A 14,604-nucleotide genomic window follows, 5' to 3' on the forward strand; every position below is an offset into this window, starting at 1 on the left:
TGTGAGGCTGGGGATCCCCCGTGGTTTGATATTCAGCTAAAGCTGGCTGAAAAGGGAAGAACTGGATCTTTTGGCTGTGAATTAAGAAATAAGCACAGCAACAAAGGAAAACATGCTATGACATTTTCTAAATATTTACCAAGGGGAGTTGACAATTCCGAGAGTGGAGCCAGATCTGACAGTGAATTCTCCTGACTGCCTCCTACACCTTCCCTCAATCACCATTTCTATCTCCCAAACCAGGTGACCGTCACCTCCTGGGGTTGTCAGAGGAAAGCAGCATCTTTGTGATAAACCCAGCAAATGCTATACAATGCTACACAATTCTGGCACACAGACCAGTGTATTTACTCTTCCTCCCCAGATTTCTCATCTAAAATAAAAGACTAACCAGAGTTGTCTGTAAAAAAAAAAAAAACCAAAAAACTGAGTAAATACAAACTACTTTTAAGATAAAATACTTCTTTCCACAGTAATTTTTGGCTAATAATATCCACGGTTATAGAACCCAGTCATAGAATCCATGAACTTCTCTGCTAGTACTCATTATAAAATCAAATTTCTCATCAGCCCACACAGCAGTTATTTTCACTCTTGATCCTCCCAAGTCAATTTATAAATGCTAATCTACAGGTCTGAGGTTATAAAAAACATTATGGGTAATAAGAGGTATACTTTATTTTACTTTAAACATCCCAGTTTGGTCATGCTACCTTTACAGGTATTAGAGAGTAAAATTTTGCATTTGATTTTGAAATTTGAAATAACACATTTCAAGAGCAATTGTCCCAATAATTCCCTAGTCCTTTCCCCATGGCCCCAGGAATGCTACATATTTGTCTTGAGATTTGTACTGTCTCCAGATAATAATGTGCATGCCTCTTGCATAAAAATATGTACCTCTATAAACCTAATAGATGATGGGAAGCTTATGAAACAGTTTACAATTTAGGGCTCACTAACATCCTGTCTCCCGCCTATCGCCAACGCCTTTTCTTCCTTCCAAGATTACACTAAGACGAAAGTATTGGATTTTACAATATATGCTGTCACAATCTCCCCCAAAGAAAACTTCAGTGGGTTGATTAAGCAGAACTTCAGGAAATAAACTCAGGTTTGGCCTTGAGAGAAAGAGAGAGAGGAAAGAAATGGGAAGAATGCGAAGAAATATAGAAGGCATGTACCCTAATGGCACATCAATAACCAGATAACCTGCAGTTAGGGCTCACCTAACTGCAAGTGACTACACAAGTAGAAGCCTAGACGCAGTGACCCCCAAGGTCCCTTCCCACTCCAGCAGCATTTGTCTCATGAATTTTTTATAGTCATCCTCTGTCCTATCACATTGTCCTCATGCATCATCAAGCCCTCCTGGCCACTTCCAAGACTGAAAGAAAAATCTGTGTTCAAAAAATCCATGCTTTGACTACTGCCAAAATTACAGCTCTATCCTTGAAACAATGACCTGGACATAATGGGCAAGGCTAAACGCCTCTGAGCAAAGAGGTGTCCAATACCATCTTCAGGTAATATTTTTAAAGCTCAGATATAGGAAGATTACCCGAGGTCCTGAGACTGAAAGATTGTGGAGCTAATAGACAATCTTACAACCAAATCTTTCCAACTTGCACCTCGAATGTCTAACATTAAAAAGAGGGTGGAACTGAACAGCTGAGTTTGAATCCTGGCCCCACTTCTCTTCAGCTGTGTGATGTGAGGCAAATTATTTAATCTCCTTGAATCTGTTTCCTCACTTGTAAAATGCTAATGAGCTACCCTGCAGAGTTACTGTGACAATTAAACAGAATATTAAGTTGCTGCAAAAGTAATTGCGGTTTTTGCAATTATTCTTAACCTTTTAAACCACAATTACTTTTGCACCAACCCAATATAAAGAAAATTCTGAGCATTCATTTATTCATTCTCTCATTCATTCAACAAAGATTAACCTACAGTAGCATCCATTACGAGCCAGGCACCAAGGTAGGCATTGGTACATAAAAGAAAAAAAGAAAGAAAGCTGTTATTATTTTTATTTACCCAATACAGTCTGTTTCCAGAACTGTGACAGAACCATCAGATTTTGTTTTTATTAAATTTATTGGGGTGACAATTGTTAGTAAATTTACATAGATTTCAGGTGTACAATTCTGTATTACATCGTCTATAAATCCCATTGTGTGTTCACCACCCAGAGTCAGCAGAACCATCAGATTTTGACTTTAGTTCAAACCTTTCATTGACACCTAGTTTGCCTAAAACAGTCATTTTTATTTTGTCAGATCTGGTGCCAGGTGGGAGTCTGCCTCCTGCTGTACCTTTACCTACCCCAAAGCTAATCATCCACCAGGTTGTCTGCTAGAGGACACCATCAGAACACTCGGAAGAACCAACGACCAGAGCAAAAGGTGGGATCTCAGCTCTCAGCTGGGCAAGCCACACAGGAAAACTTGATATGCCTGTGCTACGAGGCCCATCCTGGATGCCTGGAAGTTTTCAGGTGCTTTTAATTCCACCAGTGGACTCTGAGTCTTCTGAGAACTTGGGATTAACAGAACTGGCTCATCCCCAATCATTGTGACTTCGGCCACTGATAAAACGAAGAGCAACAGCTAAGAAGTCTAAAGGCTATATTTTCCTGAAGAGGGTTTATGTCTCTCTCAGCTGTGCTTTAGAGTTTGCTAAAGTTCTGTATAACTAACCCACATTAGAGGAAGTCAGCTGGTTTCAAGGCTGGTGGGCTCTTCCGCAATGTCAGCCTAATATTCCATTCCTTAACTAGCCCACAAGCCTAGCTCTGCTGGGTGCTGGGTGTTCAGGACAGGTAACAAACATTTTGCAGTTACAAAAAAAGAGTCTTCAAGACATTCTGGAACCCAGGGCTCCTAGCAAAAGAGTAAAAGTGTCACCCTGGAATAGGAAATGACCTGCTCTAGGTCATGGGGGTGGGGGGGTTGGTCAAAGAGGGAATTCTCGAATAAAATTCAGAACCACCCATGAAGCTAAGGATAGGTTAGTGGATAGTCTATAGGTGCCTACAATGTTTGATTTGCAGACTCCTCTCATCCAGGAGCCACTTGAATCACTTTCTTTAGAAACTGAAGTATATATCCCGACAAGCTCAAGGCTGTACAAGTGGCACGGCTGCCTCCTACCTGGAGCTATCGGCCTAGCTTCTACGCACAGGAGCTCCTGCACAAGACACTGTCACTGTATTCCACGCACACCTGCATCCAACGCATGTAAAATTATTTTTTAAACACTGGCTTCTTTTCATTTTCCTTCAGCGAGTTAAACGTGTTATTATTAACTCCTGGCAGGGCTAAAGCTCACTGAAAACAGTGGTTTGGATATAATAGGTTATAAATCAAGGCCCTACCTGGGGCTCGTTGTCACGGAAACAGTACTCAAGCCCACAGCTACTTTCCCACCCTTGGAAGTCTGGGCGAGTTGGGGTTTGTTTCAAAGATCCTGTTATTTCTCCCACTTTCCGCTATTTCTAAGGGCCAAATGGTTGGAGAAACAGGGACTGGTGAGGCGTGAGAAGGAAACTCTGGGAGAGGAAGGGAGGGGGTCCTTGGAGTATGGCTTCGGGCTCTCTGCTCTTTGCTCCCTGGGTCTGCACCCGGCCACTCTCTCCGCGTGGTCCTCAACGCCCGGGGACCGGCCCCCTCCGCGGCCCTACGCTGCCCTCCCTGCCTGGGCGCTGGACTGCCCGGGAAGCGCACTGCCAAGTTCCCCAGAAGAGAATCTGAGCGACCCCAACACTGCGAAACCCGGCAGCGGGAGGCAGAGAGGGAAGCGCGGAGGTCGGACAGGCTAGCGACAGAACCCCCGTCGCCCCCAGCCTGGGTCCTGGAGGCGGCGGCCCAGGACCAGAACACGCACGCCGCTCACCGCCCTCCCAGCGCCCCCGGGCGACGCTCCAGGATGTAGCTCTCCAAAGCAAGCGCCCAGCTCGCCAAGCGCCTCCGAAGCCCACGAGGATCGGGGTGCCCCAGGGTGTTATCTGCCTCAGCCGCCAGGGCCCCCCGGCCCCGCGCCGCCCCCACAGGCTGGGTCCCCCACCCGGTCCCCTGAGCCCCGCGCGTCACGCGCCCCCTGGGCCCAGCGCCTCCTCTGCGCTCGCGCCGCGCGCCCCAGCCTCGCGCATCCGCACCCGCACCCAACCCCCTCGGGCTGCCGTGCCCTCCCGGGACTCACCTGCGCGGGGGCTGTAACGACCGCCAACCCGGGCCCGGGGGTGGCAGCGGCGGCGGCGGCGCAGGGGGAGGAGGGCAGCGCGGGGCTTCTGGTACAGCGGCCGCCGGGCGCCTGGTGCTGCCGAGCCACGGACCCGCCCAGAGATATAAATAACATTATCTGAGGAGGGACATTCCTGCCGGGGGACATCGCTGCTGCCGGGACCAGATAGTCCCGCGGCGGGGGCGGGGAGGCGGGGCCGCAGCCTCCCGCAGCGCCAGGCCCAGCCCCCGCCTTCCCCACCCACTCCCGCACCTGCCAATCAGCCTCCGCGCGGAAGGGCCCCTGCCCCGCCGCCGCCGGCTCCCGAAGCCGGCCTCCTCCTCCCCGCGGGCCGCCGGGCCGGGACGCCAGTCGTCTGGGCAGCCGCAGCGCCCCATGGTCGCTCACCTCCCCGAGCCGCGCGCTGCCCGAGCCGCCTGTGGCGGGGAAAGGCTTTGACTCTGCAGCTTGGGCCTAATTCACGCGCCCATCGTGGCTCGCCGGCTCACGAAAATGAGCCCTCGAGACTTTCCCGCCCTGCGTCCCCACTGTATACAGTCAGGTGTTTAAAATACAGTAAAAGACACGCTTAAGCTGTAGGGTGGGCGAGGCGGGCGCCCTGCCCCCGCTGCGGCGGGTTTGCGAGGGACAGATTGTTCCCGGGGGCTGGTATGTTTGCGCGCTCCGCGGCGGGCTTCTGCCCACCCGCGGTAAGAGCAGACGCTGGGGGTAAAGGGTAGGTACCGGGCCGGAGGCCCCCGCTTTCAGCCCGCGGGCTTGGTGTGGCTGCTTCTGTCTGCAAACCTGGTGAGGTCGGCGCGGACCCGGCAAAACTGGCGGGTGCAGCCCGCAGTCCCAAGGCGCTCGCATATTGCAGGGACTGTAATCAACAGGCAAACTGCCACAGCAGCGCACTCGCACCTCCTCGCCGGCCCCGCGTCTGCAGGTGAGGCTCCAGGTCTTCCTAACCGGGTGGTGGGGGATGCAGCAGGCCAAAGAAACACTAGAATTAGTGGTGCCAGACAGGAAAGGAAAGGCACCTCCGAGTCACCTAGGGAGAGAAACTCCCAGAACATCGGCACCTTGTAAGACAGTCCATTTTCTTGACGTTCTTGCAATCCAAGGTCAATAAAGCTTGGTGGTCCCCCTTGCTGTAGCTTTTATCTCTTCTCCACCCGCCGTCACCAGTCATCAGCCCAGGTAATCTCAGGTATTATGGAGATGGCAGTGCAGGTTTCAAGCACATAAATACAGAAGAGTTTTAACTTTTATGCTGCCTAGTGTTCTTAACAATGGGACATCTTACTCCTGAGTTTACTTGGGAGTATAATTATGCTGCTTTCCAGGATTCACCAGGAAAAGGGGTGTTTAATTGCTAGACGTGCATGCTTAGTTTATATATTGAACATTAGCAAAGATATTTCACTTCCTGCTGCAGCCACACTTCTTGAGAGTAGGCATTTAGACATTGAGATGTGCTAAGTGGGGCAAACTCCACAGCTACTACAAAGCCATAGAACTCCCCACTGCACCCCTGCTGTCTCGGCTCTCATTAAGCTCAATTTCTTAAGAGACACTAGTAATATAAGGAAGATAATGCAAGAATATTTGTGGTCATCCATTAGATTAGCAATGATCCCGCCCTTTCTGATAACATTTAAGAATCCATTTGTTTATTACTGAGTTAGAAACAGAAAAATCTTTTTTCACTTTAAAACATTATTTAAGAACCAAATTCTGGCAAGGAAAACTCAAGAAAAACAGGTCAAGTTTAAAAGCTGAGATTATCATATATCTCAAGTAGAAATCCTGGATATATTTTTGAAAGAAAAAAGTGGAAATTGCGTATTTACGTTTTTGGAAGCCTTGTGTGAGTAAACTTATTAATAAATTCATGATGCTCTAGGCTTCCAGCTCTGCAGCTACATAATCATATGCCTCGTGAAACAGCCGATTCCTTAGCTATAGGTTTGTGGCACTGAACTGAAAAGTTGCACACATACATTTCTTTGTAGGCTTAAAATCTATATTTTTGAACCATAAGAAAAAATATGAGAAAAACCATCAATTCAGTGGATGGATTACTCCAGGATTTTACAAACCAGCTCAGCTGCTGTAGTTATCTCCACTTTAGCTGAAAGCTAAATAATTCAATACAACCTCATTTGCTGCAGAGCCTGCTATCCTGACAGTATCCCCAAATGCTTTATAGCTAATAGAGTTACCGGGAAATAATAGATCAGAACTGAGGGAGAGAGGAAGTTTAGAAGTACAGGCATACCTTGTTATATTGTGCTTCGCTTTTATTGCGCTTCATAGGTGTTGTGCAGTTTTTACAAACTGAAGGCAAGACCCTCCACCAGCATGAAGATTACAACTGTCCCTTGTGATACTTCCTTTGTTACCGTGGTCTGGAACCAACCCACACTATCTCCAAGGCATGCCTGCGCAGAGGGAAAGGACATTGTCAAATAAGGAGGGGGGGAAATGGCAGATCCCAGGGAATGGGAATGAAAAACTGGGGAGACTGAAATATAAAATAAGGAAAAGCTGATACAAGGGTTGTAATCGAGGTCGTTGTTGTGGGTAACAGGGATTAATTCTGCAGAGAGTATGGAATACCTCCTGGAATTGTCTGAAGTGTGGGAGATTGGCCCTCATCCTGGGTGGTCAAGGGCCTGCCCCCCGTGACCACCACCCCAGATTGCCAACAATCATTCTGCAGCTCTGAAAGAGTTCTGGGGCTAGAAAGAAAGGTGTGCATTTGAGAATAGATGCTGTCAGCCAGCAAATTGGGCGGGAGTGTTGGGGGAGCCCTCCCAGAACTGTCTGCCCAGCTCCAGATAAAATCAATAGGTGAGGCTAAGAGGATGGAAGACAGGTCACTAAAGGAACATGACACAAGAAGAAACATTCACTTTCTCTCTATGTCTGTATTCTCTGAATTTTTCATATTGAACTTGTATTATTTGATAATAGAGATAATAAAGAAAATAATAGGTAGAGATTGGATCAAGACAGTAGGTTGTGCAAATGCATTTACCATCTTCTCTTCCATCCCAAATCTCATAGAAAGATATGTCTGAAAGAGAACAGGAATCTAACAGCACAGAGAAATAAGAAAAATAGTGATATATTGTTCCAGAATTTTTAGGAAATCCTGAAATATAGAGAAGAGAGACAGGAGCTGATCTAGAGAGAAACAAAATCAGAGGAAACCAAAACAGGTTCAGGAGAAGGAATAGTTTAGGGGAGATCCAAGAAAGAGTCAAATGATGCAAAAAAAGGAGGCCACGGAATAATTCACTGAGGCACCTCCTCTGCTCTGCTGGCGTTCAGTATCAGAGGTTTGCCTGTGGGATATAGAAGTTAGTGGGGATCCTGGGACCAGAGGGGCAGAACCCACGTATCTACTGACCCCCAGAAATGACAGGGAACCTTCACTCTCCCTGGATAGCATTTCATGGCCTTCCTTCACAGCCCTAAAGAGAGGCTGTAATAAACAGAACAGCAGCCAAAAGCAGTTTCAAGTAAAAGATGAGTGGACAACTATTGTGTGTGTGTGTGTGTGTGTGTGTGTGTGTGTGTGTGTGTGTGTGTGTGTAATCCACACCATGAAAGAGAAATAGCAAACTCAACTAACAGAAAAAAGTGCTGTTGGAAGAAACTAAGTTAATAAAGGAAACAGAAGATAAACTTAAAATGAATTTATATTTTATTCAGCAAGAGTTGAAAGGATATTATATCCACAACAAATAATCAGTGAGAAAGCACAGAAATTAAAAAAGTATTTTCTGAAATTGAAAATTCATTAGCTTATAAGCAGAACAGACCAAATTGAAGAGCAGATTAGTGGAAGCAGAAATTATCTCCAAACACAGGGCAAAAAACAGGCAATAGAAAGTTTGTCAGAATTTTTTCATGAATGAAAGCCATGGAGGCAAGATCCTCAAGGTCCAATATCTATCTAATAAAAGTTACAAAAGGAGAGAAAGTAGAAGGGGGAAATAAAGAGAAAATAGAATAAAAATTCTCAGAGTTGAAGAAAAATATGAATTTTCAGATTACAAAATCCTACTGAGTTTAGAGCAGGATAAAGATTTTTAAATATAGTTTACAGTTTTATGTACAGTTAAAAGTTTATGATTTTATTTATAAAATCTAAGGACTTGAATAAAATTAAATCATAAACCAAAACTATAATAAATTAGACTAAACTGCTGTGCCTCAAATTAAATTAATCCTAAAAAACTATTCTTTACTGAATCACAGAACCGAAGTTATTTGTTTGAAATAAATTTAAAAACTACTTTCACTTAGACATGAACATATATATCAGAAAGCTACTTAACAACAGAAATGTCAAACCAAATAAACCTGAATTTAGCTCATGTTCAAACCCCTGCTAATAATGGAGGAATCAAGAACTCGTGGTACTGTACAGAAAAAAAGTGCCTAGAGCTCAAAAAACATTAGTTTCCTTCTTTGCCCTTTTTTTTCTTTTTTTCATTTTTTTTTGGTTGTTGAGAGCCCACTGGCCCATGTGGGAATCGAACCGGCAGCCTTTGGAGTTAGGAGCATGGCAGCCTTTGGAGTTAGGAGCATGGCAGCCTTTGGAGTTAGGAGCATGGAGCTCTAACCGCCTGCACCACTGGGCCAGCCCCCTTCTCTTTACCCTTTTACCAAGAGATGCACTTCATGAAACCAAGCTGAAATTTCCATTCCATTTCTGGAAACATGTAGAGGAACCATACCTTCCACTCTCCCAAAGACAAGTAGCAAGACCAATTGGAAAAGCCGGCCATTTACAATATAGAGGAGCAAGGACAAAGGACCAAACTTTCCAAACTTCAGATGCCTCAAAAAGAATGGTCGTTGGAAGGAACCTGAAAGCCTGCAGCAAGTATGCAAATACCAAACTGACCACCTTCTGAAGGAGCAGGTGACACCAATTTCAAATTTCCCTCCACCAATAACGGAAAGAAGCAGAAGAACAAGACTTAACGTCCTGTCATCCCCTAGTCCTTGGAAGCAGTAGCCAGCCTTTGGAATGGATGAGCATCTCTCTCTCTTTTTTTTTTTTTTTCAGTTACAGTGGATGTTCAACATTATTTTACATTAGTTTCAGATGTACAGCATAGTGGTTAGACATTTATATAATTTATGCAATGATTCCCCCGATTAATGTAGTACCCACCTGTATACACAACTGTTGCAACAATATTGACTATATTCCCTATGCTGTACTTTACATCCCCATGACTATTTGATAACTACTAATTTGTACTTCTTATTCCCTTCACCTTTCTCACCCAGCTCCCTGACCTCCCTCTCCCCTCTGGCAACCATCAGTTTGTTCTCTGTGAGTCTGTTTCTATTGTGTTTGTTTATTTATTTTCCTTATATGTTTTTCCTGGGCTTTGCCTCCCTTTTCAGGATTAGATTTCCTGCTACCTATGGGATGTGAGCTTGTGCAGGCTCATGGTAGGTGGGGTGTGCTGATGAATTGGACCTAAAGGTGCTAATGTGCTTCTGCAGGTGCCGTGTTCAAGCTGTATTTGTTTGCGAGAGATTCCATAACACGTAGCACAGATTGGGTGACTTTAACAACAGAAAAATGTATTTTTTCATGATTCTGGAGACTAGAAATCTGATACGGAGTTGTTGGCCGGGTTGCTTCTTGATGTGTAAATGGCCATCTTCTCCCTTTGTCCTCACAGGGTCTTTCCTCTGTATGTCTGTGTCCTTCTCCCCTCTTCTCCTAAGGAAACCAGTCATATTGGGTTAGGCCCCACCATATGACCTCATTTTACCTTAATTACCACATTAAAGGCCTTATGTCCACATATGGTCACTTTCTGAGGTACAGAGGGTTACAACTTCAGCATAGAAATTTGGGAGGGACACAATTCAGCCCATAGCCCAGGCCTCATCACATGAATTGTTTTCTGTTAGCCTCCTAACTGCTCTCCCATTCTCCACTTTCACTCTCCTTCCATTCTTCTTCCACACAGTGGCCAAAGTGTAGTTTCTAAAAAGGAAATCTGATCGCGCCACTCTACTACTTTAAATTATCCTGTGGCTCCCCACTGCTTTCAGGATAAAAGTTTTAACTTTCCCAGCACTTAGCACAGTACCTGACACACAAAATATATTTAATAAAGGCAGAAAGGCCTGATAAGTGAATGAGTGAATAAAATGAATTAATGAACAAACAAATCATGGAAATTAAAAGAGGGTGGCAGTCTTAGAGACCAACAACAAAGTAGGTAATCCAAAGTCGTTTCTATTTGGCTTAAAAATACATATTTGCGATTTTTTTCCCCATGAGATTTGCTTTCCTATTTATGTTTGAGTAAAGTTATTTAAATGAATTCAGATTCCCTGAGACATAATTGGCAATATTTGTGCCTGAAATTCACCAGCTCCTCAGCCACCCTGGCATATTCATACTTAACTTACTGTCTGTGGGTGAGAAATGGAGTTCATTAGGTTTTATGTTCACACCTATCACCAAGTTTACCTATAGGAGCAGGAGCTTAGTATCTTCCAACGTCTCGTTCGTAATGAGGTATAGCAAATACAGTAGTGATGGCTCAGCTATGTGACCTTTTGTCTGTCTGCTTCACCCTCTCAGTGCCATTTCAGACTTAATCCTTAGGCAGTGGCCCTGCTCCAGGCCCCCCTCTCCAATATGCCAAAACCTTGAGCACACGGGATTAAAAATATAGAAACGTGGATCAAAAAGCATTACAAGCAGTGGGTTGAAGTTGTTTTGACATTGACACTCTATCTTGAGTATCCCACAAAGGGGAGAATCTGTATGTGGATAATCGAGAATACCTAAACCTGAAACGTTTGTTCTCTTCCTTCATGAATATTTATCAAGCCAGGACCTGAAGGGGAGAAAATATAATTTAAAAATCAAGTTTGTTAATAAGGAATGACAGAATTCTAACAATTCAATGAATTATACATTTTTGTGTTTGGATGATAATATCGCCAGCATAAATGGTCATGTTAATTTCCCTTTGTTTGTTCATATGCAGTTTCCAAATTCACAAATATTTTTTTTCATAGTATTAACCAAGACCTTTGGAAAAGTTTCAATCAAGTTTTGAACGATGGTGCAATAAAAGACCCCATTACCTCTGTAAATTCATCTCATTTTCTATTCTGTGGGATATTTCTGCAGCTGCTCAACTTCTGTTTAAATATCTCTCCAATACTTTAAAGTCCACAAGAAACTCTGATTTATAAAATAACTGGTTCTTATAACAAACATTTTTCCTTGTTTTCCTTTGTGTATGGCTAACTCTATTTTTTAAAAGATTATTTATCACTCTCGTTTTGCCAAATGCCATATAATCATTTCTATTCAATTTCATGAAGTAAATTGCTATCATTATCCTTACTGCTAGATAAAGAAACCAAGAAACTCAGAGTTTAAGTAATTTTCCAAAAATCACATAGAACTCCAAATCTCTTATTTTAGAGTTATTTATCCAGGATGCGGTGTCCCATAATTTTTAAATTAACAGATTCTCATGATATTGAATGTAGATGATCTATATTATAGCCTAATATTTAAGTCAATAATTTAGCACCAATTATAATAATTTAGCACCATGTGCAAATAACAACTCTGTGCTGCTTGTTCTATTCCATCATCATCTTAATCATCAAAATACACTTAATTAAGCATCCAGCTCTGGACCTTCCATAGCAGAAACTGAAATAAATGAAAGCTGTAGACTCTTCTTTTGGAAGGGTTTCAAAGCTGTGAGCGTCAGTATTCCATCACTGACCCCAGCTAGTACTGCCCAAACCTATTGCGTTACTCCCACTCTTCACCTATACCTAATACTGCCGGAATTGGATAAGTAGGAGCCTGCCCACATGAATTCAGGTGCTTGAGATATTCTCTGCCCTCATTCCAAAGATTATATACTTGTAGGGATCTGCTAACTTATTTCATAACTAACAATAAACACTAAAATGCAAATGACCCTAGGAAGAGTAGGCTTTTAAGGTATAGCTTTTTGGCTATTAGAGTAAGAAAAACTCAGTGCCACTTAGGGGCATTTAAATAGCCAAGCAATTTTTTAAAAAGAGAGTAGCAGAATAGATTGGAAAGATCAGTAGTCCTAGAGTCAAAAGACCTGGATTCTACTCCCACTTTAACTACTCTATGCCTCGGTTTTTCTTCTGCAAAATGATGGCATTGAACTAGCTAATCTCTAAGGACTCTTAGCTGTACCTATGTGATAGTAAGAACATATTAGATATTTATTATAGTGTTCATTAAAATGAAAATTGGAAAGCCATGTTCGTCAAAATGGAATTGATTAAACCAACACACACAAATACACACACAGACACACACACACACACACACACAAATTCTATGTAGCCAGTGATGATGGAGGTTTATATTTATTGACAGGGAAAGATGTCATGACATAGTGTGGATTTTTTTAAGTAGGCTTCTAATAATTTCTATTTGACTAACAAAATATTTTATATCAGGAAATATACTTCTAAAAATCTTATTATTTATAGATAGTAAGATTAAAAGTATTTCTTACTTCCTTCTCTATTTGTCTATAATGTTTGGGTAATTTATAAGCATGGTGTATTTTCATAATAAAGAAGAAAATTATTTTCAATTTGAGAAAAATATAGTAAAGTGTAAACAGCAAATGTTAGATCCTTTACTGTAAACAAGTTTTGATAAGAAGAGGGCCTGGGCAAGAACAAAACAGCAATGAAATAAAGGAAAACAATGTCTGAATATTTCTATTAATTACTCAGATAATGAAATACATGCCATGAAGGTAAAGAACTGTTCTTGTTACACAAATTGGACTCAGCAGATTTGTTTTTCTCAGTCACTACCAGTGTTGGGAGATGGGTGCTCACTCCCTCACCCATCCATCCCATGCACAGTGGGAAGATTTGTCAAGCCTTTAAGACTGGCCATTGAATCCAATCCAAGCCTGACCATCTGACAGGACTAATCCCATAACTTTATTTCCTTTGTTACCATGCTTTAATTATTTGAGTCTCCTCAGGTTGCCTACTCAATCTTGATAATTATACTTATCACTCAAAACAAATTTGAGAAAAATGCAAAACTAATTATTAGAAGACAGATTAAATCAAATAGGGATTTGTATATGATATGTCAGCAAAGGATGAAGAATTAGCTTCCTAAATACAAAATGATGAATGACAGTTTTGACCCAAGTTGAAAACTGGTAGGAAAACAAAATATTGTAGAAGATCATAAATACAGGTGAACACTATAGTTGTTATTCAAAAACTCTGGGGCTTGGCTGCAACACCCAGCAGGAGGATCTTAGTGTGGGATGAGAGATCTGTAAGTCTCACTGAGCTAAGCTTTTGATGAACTCTACTTAAGGGATCCTTCTGCTGCCAACTTAAATTATTGACTCCATATTACAGCAGACCCTTGAACAACATGGGTTTGAACTGTACCAGTCCACTTATATGTGGATTTTTTTCAATAAATATATAGTCAGCCTCCCTATCCTCAGGTTTTGCATCTGCAGATTCAACCAACCACAGATGGAAAACAGTATTTTCCATCTGAATGTGGAGGGCTGACTATGCATTGTTCTAGGCCATTTTATATAAGGGACTTGAGCATCCATGGATTTTGGTATCTGCATGGAATCCTGGAACCAAGCCCCCGCGGATACTGAGGGACCCCTGCAGTTAAGTTTTGGAGGCATCAAAAGTTATACAAGGATTTTTGACTGTGCAGGGGCTCAGCACACCTAACCCTCACGTTGTTCAAGAGTATTTAGTTGTCATCAATTATATCATGCCTTCTTTGCTAAAATTAAATTTCTTGATTTAATTTGGGCGTCAATGGCTATGTAGGTAACAGTCCAGGAGATAGAAAGAGCATCTAGGAGAGGAGCTATACCCACAAAGAAGAGAATTTCTAGGTTTCAAACCCAGAGCAGCTCAGGAAGTCAACTAGTCTTTGCCTGCTGGAAGTGCTGGAGGCTTGTAAGGCTTATGGTGGGAAACTAGGTGGAATCAGTTTTAGTCAAAGACAGCCTGTATATAGTTAAAGATAGTATTTTCTATGAATATATTTATTTTTTATTTTATTTATCATATTCTGCTTCCTGAAAGGATTTTTGAGGAGGTTCTTGTATTTTATTTACCAGAGCATTTTCATGTATTAGTCTTCTCTTCTCAACTAGATTGTATAATACTTAAAAGCATGTCTTCAGATTCTTTCCTATTGCCCAAGGTGCCTGGTATAATGCTAAACAATAATAGACAGGCATATATAAAAACAATACTGAAAACTTTAGTAATCAGCATAAATACATAGCTACG

At 42.6% G+C, this 14,604-nt stretch overlaps 1 protein-coding gene across 2 annotated transcripts in view; it reads right to left on the reverse strand.

Annotated features, from left to right (window-relative positions):
* The window catches only part of SPTB (spectrin beta, erythrocytic), a 116,659-nt gene extending 111,959 nt beyond the window's left edge, over nt 1–4,700 (reverse strand). Inside the window, exon 1 of one of the 2 annotated variants that reach the window (XM_081047691.1) lies at nt 4,633–4,700. The gene's annotated coding sequence lies outside the window, so the exon portion shown is untranslated. Of the gene's footprint in view, nt 1–4,203; nt 4,341–4,632 lie in introns of those variants that run through there. The other variant, XM_081047690.1, reaches the window with a different exon arrangement.
* Between the last annotated feature and the right edge of the window lie 9,904 nt (nt 4,701–14,604).

Source organism: Rhinolophus hipposideros (genome assembly GCF_964194185.1).
Source record: "Rhinolophus hipposideros genome assembly, chromosome: 5".
NCBI lineage: Eukaryota > Metazoa > Chordata > Mammalia > Chiroptera > Rhinolophidae > Rhinolophus > Rhinolophus hipposideros.